The sequence below is a fragment of the Panthera pardus genome, unplaced genomic scaffold (genome assembly GCF_024362965.1).
Source record: "Panthera pardus isolate Hobbes unplaced genomic scaffold, ASM2436296v1 HiC_scaffold_8, whole genome shotgun sequence".
Lineage (NCBI taxonomy): Eukaryota > Metazoa > Chordata > Mammalia > Carnivora > Felidae > Panthera > Panthera pardus.
This window is the reverse complement of record NW_026527013.1, coordinates 49,824,604-49,836,889: the sequence shown is the minus strand read 5'-3', so window position 1 is coordinate 49,836,889 and position 12,286 is coordinate 49,824,604. Positions and strand designations below refer to the sequence as shown.

Genomic DNA, 12,286 nt, shown 5'->3' with positions numbered 1-12,286 from the left:
TCACCTACATGGAAATTGCTTGATTTTAGTGAATGGTAAAGTATAAGCAGTCATCCTGCCAAACAGGAAGCTGTCCTGCCTCTCCGTTTCCTTGTGGGTTTTCCTCAGATGGGGGTGGATGGGGGAGACCTTAGAATCTGGCCCATTAACTGACTCAGCCAGAAATGACTCAACTAAGAAACTCAGGATTTGGAGACAGATTAAAATGGTGAAATGGGGACCAACTTCCCTTTCAGGCAATCTCAGAAAATGCATTTTCCCCTAAGTTGACCACAGGGGAGAAAGATAATGAGGACCTCAAGGAAGAAGAGATAGAGAAATCCTTAGAGGAAGCTTTCTAAGAGTTAGGAAACTAGTTCTGGGCAAGGTAGAATCTAACCTTGGTTCATTTAATCTGCTGCTTCTAAGAAAAATCGTGTATTTCTATAAGCCCATATTCCACTTCAATGCAATACCGGCTTTAACTCTATTTCTATTGCTATTGACATAAATCATCATTTTTTTATGTCATTGGCATATTATGAAGTAAAGGATTTAATCTTGTCTAAAAAGAAGTGTGGCCTTTTGCTCTTGGCTCCTGGGGTGTACTCTTTGTTTGCCTTGATGCTTCGGGCTAGCAGATAGGAACAGTGTGATTTAGGCAGTGGTGGGGGTTGGGGGCAGGTCATGCCTGGTTGACCTGGAGAGTGAGTTCAATCACATACACACTCAAGCAATCAGTCTTGAGATATAATGGAGCCCCAGTAAATCTCTGAACACTGAGGCTTGGGTGAGCCTCCTTGGTTGACTATACTCTGTGTATCCTCACACATCAATGCTGGAAAAGGAATACATCTTGACTTCATGGGGAAAGGACAATGAAAACTCCATGTCTGGTCCTCCTGGACTCTGTCCTATGCAATTCTTCTCATGGCTGACTTTAACCTGTACACTCTCCCTTTGATAAACTGTATTGTAAGTGAAATGGCTTTCAGTGAATCTTTCTAGCACTTACCAAATCCAAGGGTGGTTTTGGGAACCCTCCAAGCTTGCAGCTGGTGGGTTGTCCCATACAACTGATGCAATTTTGAGGAATGCTCCCTCTAAACTTTGTAGCTGACCTAAATTCGTCATAGAAAGATCAACTATTTTTGGCTTTCATGAATATAATCTAAATAGACACACAGAGATATCTTCATAAAGATCATAAAACTAATTGGCCTTGTGCATTGGAAAAATGGCCCTTTAATTCGTAGTACAGAGAAATTATAAGGAATAAAATCAACTAAATTTGAGTAAAACAGCTCTTTAAAGTTGAACACACCTACTTTGTTTTTCCACGTCTAAGTGCCACAGAAATTAATGAGTAGATAGGCAAGAACTGCCTTCTAAGTCACTAGAATTTTCCTATGGGTAGCGAGCCAATTCATCAGAAGATCTTGCTGCTTTTACCTTTAACATAGTTTATTCTTTCAATTTCTTTCCACCTCTACTACCCCCTATGTAGTCAAAGCTAACATTATCACCTTAACTAATGAAATACCTCCAAACTGAATCATGGATGTTTACATATAGCTATTCTTCTACACAATGGCTGGAGTGCTTTCTTTTAAAAATGTAAATTGGACCATGTTGTTCCTTATTTTCTAAACTTTGCTTAAAATTCTTCAGTGGTTTCCCACTTTTAGAACAAGGGCAAGATTTCTCACTTTTTCTAAAATACCTGTGTAACTTGACACCCAACACAGGCTTTCTTGAACCACACTTCCCCTGGTTCTCTTCCCTCTAGCCACAATGGCCTTGGTTCAGGCTTTCCTATTTTTCATGCCTCTATAACAAGGTCTTTGCACATGACTTATCCTAGGTGGTTTGCCTGTCACTTTTTGTTTGTCAGTGTCCACATGTCCTTCAAGCAAACCTCTCATAAGAAAAATATTCAAGGGTGCCTGGGTGGCTCAGTGGGTTAAGCGTCCAACTTCAGCTCAGGTCATGATCTCACAGTCTGTGAGTTCAAGCCCTGAGTCAGGCTCTGTGCCGACAGCTCAGAGCCTGGAGCCTGCTTTGGATTCTGTGTCTCCCTCTCACTCTGCCCCTCCCCTGATCATGCTCTGTCTCTCTCTGTCTCAAAAATGAAAACATTAAAAAAAAAAAGATATTCAAGGTGTCCATGGATAAGTTACATAGCTCCCTGTACTTGTTTTTCACAGAGTGTTTTCAAATTTGCAGTTTCATTTCTGTTAGCTATTATTTTATGATACTCCAGTAGACTGAGTTCTTTGAATATGGGTGGATCCATGGTTCTGCACTCTTCACAAGAATCACAGATCATTTTGGTGTAGGTCGGCTTCAGACTGGAATTTGTTCAGATAACAACTGTCAGGTAGGATGCTGGCAGGTGTTCATTTGGGATGGAATGTTGGTTGAAATAAGTGACTGTCGAATAAACATAGCCACTCAAGATCATCATTTGCATCCAGGACATGCTTGCAGATGTTTTTCCCTAGTGGATTTGTCCCAAGCCATTCTTTTCAGAAAAGTGCCTTTGATGTCCAAAAATGGTATGGGTATGATAATTGGCCAACTTATAGCCCTCTTGGGCTCTAGTAATGCAGATTGTTGTAAGCGACTGATCCCTTTAGACCCTGGGGCAGCTACTTAAAGTTTGGGACAATGATGTCAATCATGTCTAGCCACCAGGAGCATTGTCTGGGTGTATAGGGCTCCCTTGAAAGCGTTTTTAAAAAAAGGTTTTTTTAATGTTTATTTTTGAGAGAGAAAGAGTGCGAGTGGGGAAGGGGCAGAGAAAGAGGGAGAAACAGAATCTGAAGCAGGCTCCGGGCTCTGATCTGTCAGCACAGAGCTCAACGCAGGGCTCAAACTCAAGAACCATGAGATTATGACCTGGGCCAAAATCAGACACTTAACCAACTGAGCCACCCAGGCACCCCTTTTGAAAGTTTCTTAACCAGAGAAGGAACTGGTGACTTGTCTCACTGTTCCTGTAGGTGAAGGGCACAATGAATGAAATCTAGTCCTTGCCTTTCTCCCATGGAGCATGGACAATGAGGTAGTCTCTCACCTGGATATAAGGTTCTATATATTGTGTGCCACTGCCATGACAGACAAGAGCCCCCCTGGAGCTTTAAGAAGACTTCATTCAGTTTGTGCCAAGAAAGCCAGGCACTTGGGGATAGCAGGGCAAGACAAGTCTACATCCTACTGGTGACCCCATATATTTGCATTCACATAAATAGTAGATATTTCTGTCCATTTGTGACTGATGTACCCTTTGGGTGGCATCCTATCTAACAACATAAAAACTTGCACTGGGCTCAACATCCTTTTACATTATCGGAAGACATTTTAATATTACTTTTTTCAATAAGTGACTCTTTAATTATAAATTCAAATGCAATATATTTTTCAATTGTAAAAAAAAACACTTTCAAACTTTTTATCATCTACTTACACAGAGTTTCTCATTTATGTTCTCTATCCAGAATTTGAAGATTTCCTCATTAAATAGTCTCAACCAGGAACTGTTTGTGCCCATTTTATGCATAAGTGGATATGAAATATCTGTTCAGGGAAGCAAGTCCAAGCTTTTATAAAAAAAAAATGAAAACACTAAGTTTTGAAGTTAGATATAAAATTCAGTCTCTTCTCTAGAACTTTTAATTATTTGGTAATACCCTTATAAATAAGATATGTTTCTCCAGGAAGTCTTACATAGATTCTGCCCCCCCATCCAGTGTAGTTTACTAAGTATGCCATACCAGTATTATCATTTTTCACATGTGCCAACACGTAAAAAAACACTGTTCTAATGGATATTTGGAATGCAAAGTCTATTAATAGTCTCGCTATTTGGTCTGCTGATCAATAGGACCCAGCAGGGATGATGAAGGGGCTAGAAATTGGCTGTGAGGAACAAGGAATATTTATTTTAGAGACAAGAAAATGTAAAGTGACAGTTTTACAGGTTTTCTTAACAAAGATTATTGATTATTATTTCTGAAAATGAATTCTCTATAGGGCTTCAAGACAAAGAACTTGGTGTAAATTTTGTATGAAACTGCATGACCTTGCCCAATGTTGAAACTTTTGTAAGCCTCAGCTTATGCAGGAGTCCAAGGAAGAGCATAACATCCATCCCAGGTGTCACTGTCATACCTTGTGAATCATCTTTTAAAATGAATCGTCTTTTAAAATACATAGAGTCTGTACCTAGTAAGCATCTGTAATGGAAAGGATTGGGCCATGTGGTAGTGAGTTCCTATCACTTAGAGGTATTCAAGCATAATATACGTGATCACATTTTTAAAATGGCATGGTGACAATTAGATCTTTAATTAAATGTCATTAAGTTTCCTTCCATTGCTGAGATTCCCAGACTGGAGGTAGTAGAATAAACTCTAGAATTAACACTTCAGCTCAGTTGTCTGGCTGTCCAACAGATCTCCAACATGAGACCTTTCGATGGCCCCTCATAAGAATCTCTTCTGTAAGAACATTGACAAGAACCCTCATCCTTCTCAGGAAAGAACTTCCAGTAGCATGCACCTGGAGTGCTTGTTAAATCACACATTGATAGACTTCAATCCCAGAGTTTCTGATTCAGCAGGTCAGGGGCTGAGTGGGCAAGAATCTTTGTTTTCAATAAATTCTCAGGTGATGCTGATCCTGCTGGTCCTGGGACCAGAGTTGAGGATCTCTGCATTAGAGCACAGGTTCTCAGCCCTGACCGCCATTAGACTCACTGGGGAGATATTTGGACCACAGCTGCCTAGACCCCATCTGATGTAACTGCACAGAGTGCTGGGTGGTGTAGGTTAAAAGCACTCTGGGTAACTCCAAAGGGCAGTCAGCACCAAGAATGTCAGATTCAGCGCATCTTTATCTCAGCCAGCCCCTTTCACTAGACTTCAGTGTTGGCTTAATATTTGCACTAGTTTTGGTATTACTATCTTTCTCTTTTGAACATTTTTTGAAATATCATAGTGACATTTGAAAAACAAGTGGTTTGTACTCTGAGGCTGTTCCAGCCATGAGTCGCACCCCTCCTCCTAATTATTCAAAAGCCGACTCACTGTTAGCAATTAGATGAAAATCTTCAGTCTGTAATTAAGATCAGTATATCTGACAGTGCAAACGGGGCTTGAATATTTTACAATTTATCTTTTTTATCACTTTAGGTGCTTTCAACTATGGTACTCACAAGAGTAACCTACAATGACTCACGAGTGAGATCGCAACTTGCCATATTTTTATATGTTTTCTGCTCAGAGAGACTGAAACACCTTCAGGTAGCAGTAGTCAGTTGAATCATGCCAAGTGTTCATGTTCACTATTTAATGATACGGTGACTGTGTGAGGTTAGTTTAAAACGTCTGCATCCGGTTGACCCACACCTTGTATAGGGGTTAGGTTTTAAAGTTGGCATGTGTGGTAAAAAGTTGGGCATGGTCAAAATTTTCCTGCACAGTTCCTCCAATCCATGATATCTAGAGTGCGGTCCAAAGGCTGTCAGCCTGGGCAGCACCCAGGAGTGTGTTAGAACCGCAGAGTCTGAGCAACCTATTGAGTCCACACCAGGATTTTAACGAGATCCTTGGATGATCATATGAACATTAAAATTTGAGAAGCACTGCCTTAAATTATTCATTAATCGCTAAGGCCTGGGACTGCAGAAGCTGAAAAGTCCAGAATTACTTATTTGGATTCTCTTTGCATTTTGCTGAGGCTTCACTTTTCCCTAGGAGGGGAGGCCTGCCTCTAGACTGAAGAAGAAAAGCAAGGAGAGCCATTTTTCTTTCCTTCTCTTCCTCCTCTCCTCCTACCGTTTGCTACTGCACAATCCACGTAGTTGAACTAATGTTACTTGAAAATACATGTATTGCATCTTTCGTTGTATTTAATACATTAGCTCAAAAAGTGGACTGCCCATCCAGCAGGCGCCAGGCGGGAACCATGCCAGGTACTGAAGCTATGATAGCCAGGGGGAAGAAACAGCTCCCAACTTAATAGACCTTAGTGTCTGAAACTGTCCAATTAGAGACACGATTAGCAGGTCTCATTACATGAATAATACATGAATGTATTCCGTTCAGCTCAGTGTTTGGTTTCCGAATAATTTGAGCGAAGAACCTCTTCTGTTAGCAGTCCCTGTTAACTGACCACCCACTCTTTAGGCTGAGAGGGCACTTTCTGAGGGAAGCTCCTACTACCAGTTTAATTATACTCCTCCTACAACTCTCGGGAAGGCCAGAAGGAATGGCTTGAAATAAAGGCGACCACGAGCTTCCAGATCCAGGACTCTACTGGAGAGTGGAGAATCAATGGCATTGAGAACAAAAGCATCTTCTGGGACAAGGCTGGGCAGCACGATGGCAAAGGTCCCATCTGTCACTCTGCCAGACCCTCTCAGTACTGCACAGTCCCAAGCACATCTTGAGTGGCTGTCAGTGCCACTCCTGGTATCAGCAGTCCCCAAACAGTCTGAATAATTTCATGCTCCTGCTTCCTGGAGGAAAGAGGGGAAAATGCTTCATTTTCGCTGCCCTCTTGGGATTTTATCAATTGCACTTTCTGGCTGCTTGCTTTCTGTTGTTAACATCTTTCTTGGAGAGGAATGCTTTTTTCACTTCTGCAGGGAAGGAAGGAGTCACCTATGAGATGAGCAGTGATCGTCTAATCCTATGATCTGAATTTCTTCCTGACATCTTAAAACTCCTTACGTTCATGCCAGATGTTTGCTGTCCTCAAAATGCCATAAGGCATTGCTTAGTGTTCTCCTTTCCCATCAATGGCTGGCAGATGTTTGAGGTTTGGTGTCTTTACATGCCTTTCATCAGTACAGAAACTGTACATCTTGTTGGCTGTTCCTCCCATACAATGGCTGCTGTGTAATGGTGTATCATGTTTAATGAGGAATTGCAACTTGCCTCAGAATTAAAAGAACAAAGAACGTATTACAGGATATTTATGTCTAAGTCTATTTACTATTTATGAAGACTCTAACAGCTTAGCAATTTCCTTCACATACAAACTGTAAAGACTGAAAAAACTATAGCTGCTTAAAATTTCACATCCTTAGTTGAATGCCTGATCTAGACTTAAACATTCTATTTGACTATCTTTTTTAAAACAAAGCTGTCGAAGACAACTCTGTCCATTATGTCTTTTTCCTACTGTGGTGCAAGTTGAGGGCCTGATGTTACTCCCAGGGGAACTGCTGACTTGGAGAGGGTGGGGTTCCAGTTTCCAGCCTCCCATCGAGGGAGATGGGCTGTGGGGGCAGCTTTCTGCCCTGAGTTGAGGGAGATTCACAAAGTGGCTGGGATGTGCTCTTCCTGAAGACAGGTCATTCCCCTATCTGAACACAGAAGAGTCTCCGAGAAAAGTCTGATCTCACCAAAGTCCTAAATGATTCTCTTAAATTCTGGACACAGAGGAATACTAATTACTGCATATCAGCCATAGGTCAGACCGCATCCTGGGACCTTAGCTTGTGTCATCTCACCCAACCTCAAAAGAGCCTAGTTAATGAATGTGCTCGAATCCCCGTGTTGCCACATGAGGTAGCTGAGATGGGAAAATGTTTGTGTCAAAATTATGCTATGTCTAATTCCAAAGTCCTGGACTCTGACCTGAAGGCTGGCCTTTTCTATCAGAGATGCATTGTTTGCTTCCTCTGGGATTAGATGACTTTTCACAGGCAATTAAGTTCTTCTTTTTTTTGAATTTTCTTTTTAATTTAAATTCAGGTTAGTTACTCCTCTTAAGAGAAATCCATCTCTGAAACCACGTTAGAAGCTTGGAACTGCACTAGGTTCAAAATGGCCATGGCAGTTTCGTAAAGAAAGCTCAGAAAATACTCCTTTCTTATCCCTCCCAGTGACATAACTCACTGAGAGTCAAAACAGGGAATAGAAAAGAAAGCTGAAGTTTGAAGAATGGATGAAATTGTACAATTAGGCCACTGTTTACTGCTGGAGGCACAATTCTGAATTAGATCACTTGAAAACCATCTTTTGTTTTGTAACATGTTTCTTGTAGAATACTTAAAAGTGCGTAGATCTTTCTTGCTGTTTATAAAAGAGCTGCTCTGAATACATACCTGTCGGTTTGAAAATTTGCCCCTATAGAGACTTGGGGAGAGAAGACTTCCATTTTTTTCACTGTTGCCAAGTGTCCAGTAAATCTTGCCCTCACTGAAGTTCACATAACTGTGTTCACACTTAAAACAATGATATGATATCTGACGTTGGAGCTTCTTAAGAAGACTGGGTGGTCGGTTTTTTTTTCCCCCGACCCAGAAGCTTTCTTACCTAACATAAAACCGAGCTTTGAGCTTTCAGGTCAGGGATTGGCTATATTCCAGGGACCAATGGGCAAAATTGTTGCCTCAGCTTTTGCACTGTTCTTATATATTAGCCTTGGGTATCTTTAACTTAAGGATTTTTGAACATACTGTAGCATTCATAATGTCCTGTTCCTAAGTTCAGAACTCAGAGTATGCATTCTCTCTCACAGATCTCCTGCCATAATGATTCTACGGGTTATCTCTGCTGCTACTCCTCAGTTATAAAACCCCAAATGGCACCTTTCTCTCCAAAGGTACATTCCCACAGCCTTCAGAACTGAGGATATTAACAGTTCTGATATATTTTTCTGCCTTTCTTCAGCTTCACACATCATGTTTGTCCAGTGGTTTTCAGCTGGGCAAATTGTGCCCTCAGAGAAGATTTGGCAATGTCTAGAGACATTTCTCATAGATGTGCACAACTGTAGGATGGGGGTGCTACTGGCATCTGTGGATGCTGTATGTCAGCATCCAGGGATGCTGCTTAAACACGCTACAGTGCACAGGATAGCCCCCTGCAACCAAGAACTGTTCAGCTCAAAATGTCACTAGTGCCATCATTGAGAAGCCTTGTGGTCTAACTATACTGGAGAATGGATCCTCCTAAATGTACCTATAACTGGAAGGCATTACAGTGGTCACAAGCATGACCTCTGAGCCCAGAAGACTGAGCTTATATGCAAGTTCCTCTAATTATCAGCTGTGTGACTTTGGGGAAGTTATTTAAAATGTCTGTGCCTCAATTTCCTCATCCTTAATATGGGCCTAATGCTGCATATACAATAAGATTCTTTAAATGAATTGATGCGTGCCAAGTACTTAGAATAGTGGCTTGTGCATGGGAGGTACTCAATACCTGCTGCCCAGCACTGTTGGTAACAATGTTGCCACCACTGCATGTACTTGGGCTTGACTGAGGATGATCCCTCTGTGTGGCGCACACCCTCTCCCATGTTGGTTCATGGTTCAAGCCACAGTTGTGAGACTGTCCTCTTGCCATCCATGAGAGCAAATGGCTACTTTGTGTCTTCATCACATACTTCTTTTAATGGATCCATGAGTCGTGTCTGACAAGGACTTAGTTGTTCTTCCTTTTCCTTTGGGTTGTGAACTCCCCAAGGATCTGTGGCTTGTTCTGTGCCAGCCTTATGTGTCCAGTCCCTAATGATAGTAAATACTTCATCAATCATGTTGGTTGGTTTGGGGTCAGGCTCTGTTGACAAGAAAACTAATAGACAAAAGAAATAGTAAACTCTTTCTTTTCAGACTTGGTTTAACCTCTTTAGTAAGTTTTGCAAGTTTACAATAAGAAGCTTGGATTTCAATTGGTTATATGCAGGGACTTTATAAGCCTAGTAGAAGCTGAACAAAGTGCAAGACAAAACCCTTTTCCCTTCCATCAGACACTGCACACTCATCTCCAGCCATGCCAGCCTCCTAGTCTCAGGGAGATGCACAGCCTAAGTTATTATCTGGTATTAATAATCCATTTCTTCTATAGCCATCTATCTTTATTTTCCATTCTGGCTTGAGCTGTTTACTTTCCCATAGATAAGGTGGCCGACCAGTGGCTACTCAATGCCGATAATCATCTATAAGTAGAAGAAAAAAAAAAAGTTGTTTTCTTTTTTTCCAGACTGTGCTATAAATCCGAATCTTTTATAATGAAGGATTTCCCTGACCTGGTTAAAAATGAACTTGTCAGGCTAAAGATATTTCAGCTCTTTAAAGAGACATGGGTAGGTGTAAAATGGAGTCAAAATGGGTTCTAAAGCTACCTTGTGACTAATAGCTAGGATGATATTCTTAACCCCCATGAGCTGTATGATGCCACCTACTTCAGTGTGATGCCCCGAGGATGAAATGAGGTGCTGTATGTGCAAGCACATGCCAAAATAACACTATAAAATGTTGCATAAGGGTTAGTTGATTTTCACAGTTAATTGATCATGATCTAATGTTTAAAAATTCTATGGATTTTTCTTTTTGTCTTTTCTGCACTTTTGGAACATAGACTCATTGCTACCGTTCTGTAGACAGTATCAGCAATCAACATAATCCATTGTGTTTTTTCTCCATTAGATAAGATATAGCTTGTATGGAAAGTTCAAAAACAGAGGCAGTTTTTATTTTTGCTCTACCTTATGCAGCCATTTTACAACCTGAGTTCTGGAATGAGTGATCTGAGAAGCTAGGAAAGGTCTCTCTTCAACTGTAGTATACTGGACCAGTTGATAGAGCTGCTCTGGGATTTAATATATTACACTGGCTCTTGTTCCTAGCTTTCTATGCCAGTTTTGCAGTGAAAGTTATCCAGAATATAAATTGATAGCAGAGACTCCTTTAGACGATATATGACATCACTAACTGTTCATGATTCACATAAAACTTCTGCTTGTTGAAAATGATAGACATCTTTTGTTTTTTCCTTGTATTTTTTCCTTACTCTGAAAAATTTACAAACCACTGCCAGACATGAATGCCAGGGACTAACCAATGCATAGTACAAATCATTGACCAATGCATGGGACAATTCAATCAAATTTGACTCTGTGGAAATTTGACTCTGATGGAAAAGACCAATAAGTTTTCACCCAACACCCAAATTGCAAATTTGAAAAGTACCTGGAAAGGTGCTATTTGGGATTGGGTGAGGGCCTGTGCTCACATCCTTGAATATTTAAGTTGCTTTTCCTCTGTTGAGCAACATTGGTGTGGTAAATGAATATATACACTGCTTCCATTTGGGTGGTGATTGAGAAAATCATCCTCTCCACTAACTACAGCATTCTGTAAGACATGTGATGACTAAAGAGTTGCCACCTTTCCTGGTTTTCAAGAATTATGTGCAACTAGAGAATCAATAAATCCAGAATGTTGTAGAGAGTATATGGAAACAATGGGGAAACCTTCCAGCTGAGAGAAAATTTTCTGGGTATTTTTGTTGTTGTTGTTCACAGTATTTATTTTACATTCCACAACGTAGACCAGTCTTTACTAGATTCTACAAAATAAATGGACTCCAATGCCTTCAGAGAGAGTCTTTAGACTATTTTCACAATCATTGGAAAGTGCAAAGAACAAAAGACCTCTCTTCTATGAAGGATGTTCCTATCTTCCTTTTTACTTTCTCTAGGTGATGGCCCAGAGCACTCATGATCCAATAGAACTTTTAGTGATGATGGCAGTGTTTTATATTTTTGCTCTCCAGTATGGTAGTCATTAGCTATGTGTGCCCACTGACCACTTGCAGTGTGGCTGGTACAACTGAGGAACAAAAGAATTTTATTTAATTCTAACTAGTTTAATTTCTTTTAATGTTTATTTATTTTTGAGAGATAGCATGAGTGTGCACACAAGTGGGGGAAGGGCAAAGAGAGGGAGACAGAGAATCTGAAGTGGGCTCCAGGCTCTGAGCTGTCAGCAAAGAGCCTGATGTGGGGCTTGAACCCACCAACTGTGAGTTCGTGACCTGAGCTGAAGTCAGATGCTTAACCGACTGAGTCACCTAAGCACCCCTAATGCTAACCAGTTTAAATGTAAACCCGTGTTTGTGGCTAGTGGGTACCATATGAACTGAGCAGCTACAGCTTAGTTGGTGATATTCATAAGAAGAATAACAACTAATTATTGAGCATCATATATATATATATATATATATATATATATATATATATACCAAACATTATGTTAAGCATACTACGTACACTTATTTAATCCTAATCACAACCCTATGAGGTAGTAATATTCTACCCCTTTGGTAGAAGAGAAGTCAATGCACAGAGAATAAGCAATGCACTCACCCACTTTTTTTTTTTTTTTTTGCACCTGGTGGGGCAGAAAAGCATCACTGAAAATTTAAAAATGGTCATCTCTTTGGTAACTTCTGGGCTGATTAAATTCAGAGGTGACCTACTGAGTAGCTTGGAAAGATTGCAGAAA

The 12,286-nt window shown here is 40.6% G+C and overlaps 1 protein-coding gene across 3 annotated transcripts in view; it reads right to left on the bottom strand.

Moving 5' to 3' along the window:
- Positions 1-12,286, bottom strand: part of GRM7 (glutamate metabotropic receptor 7) — an 876,035-nt gene that overhangs the window by 30,292 nt on the left and 833,457 nt on the right. The window lies entirely within an intron of this gene.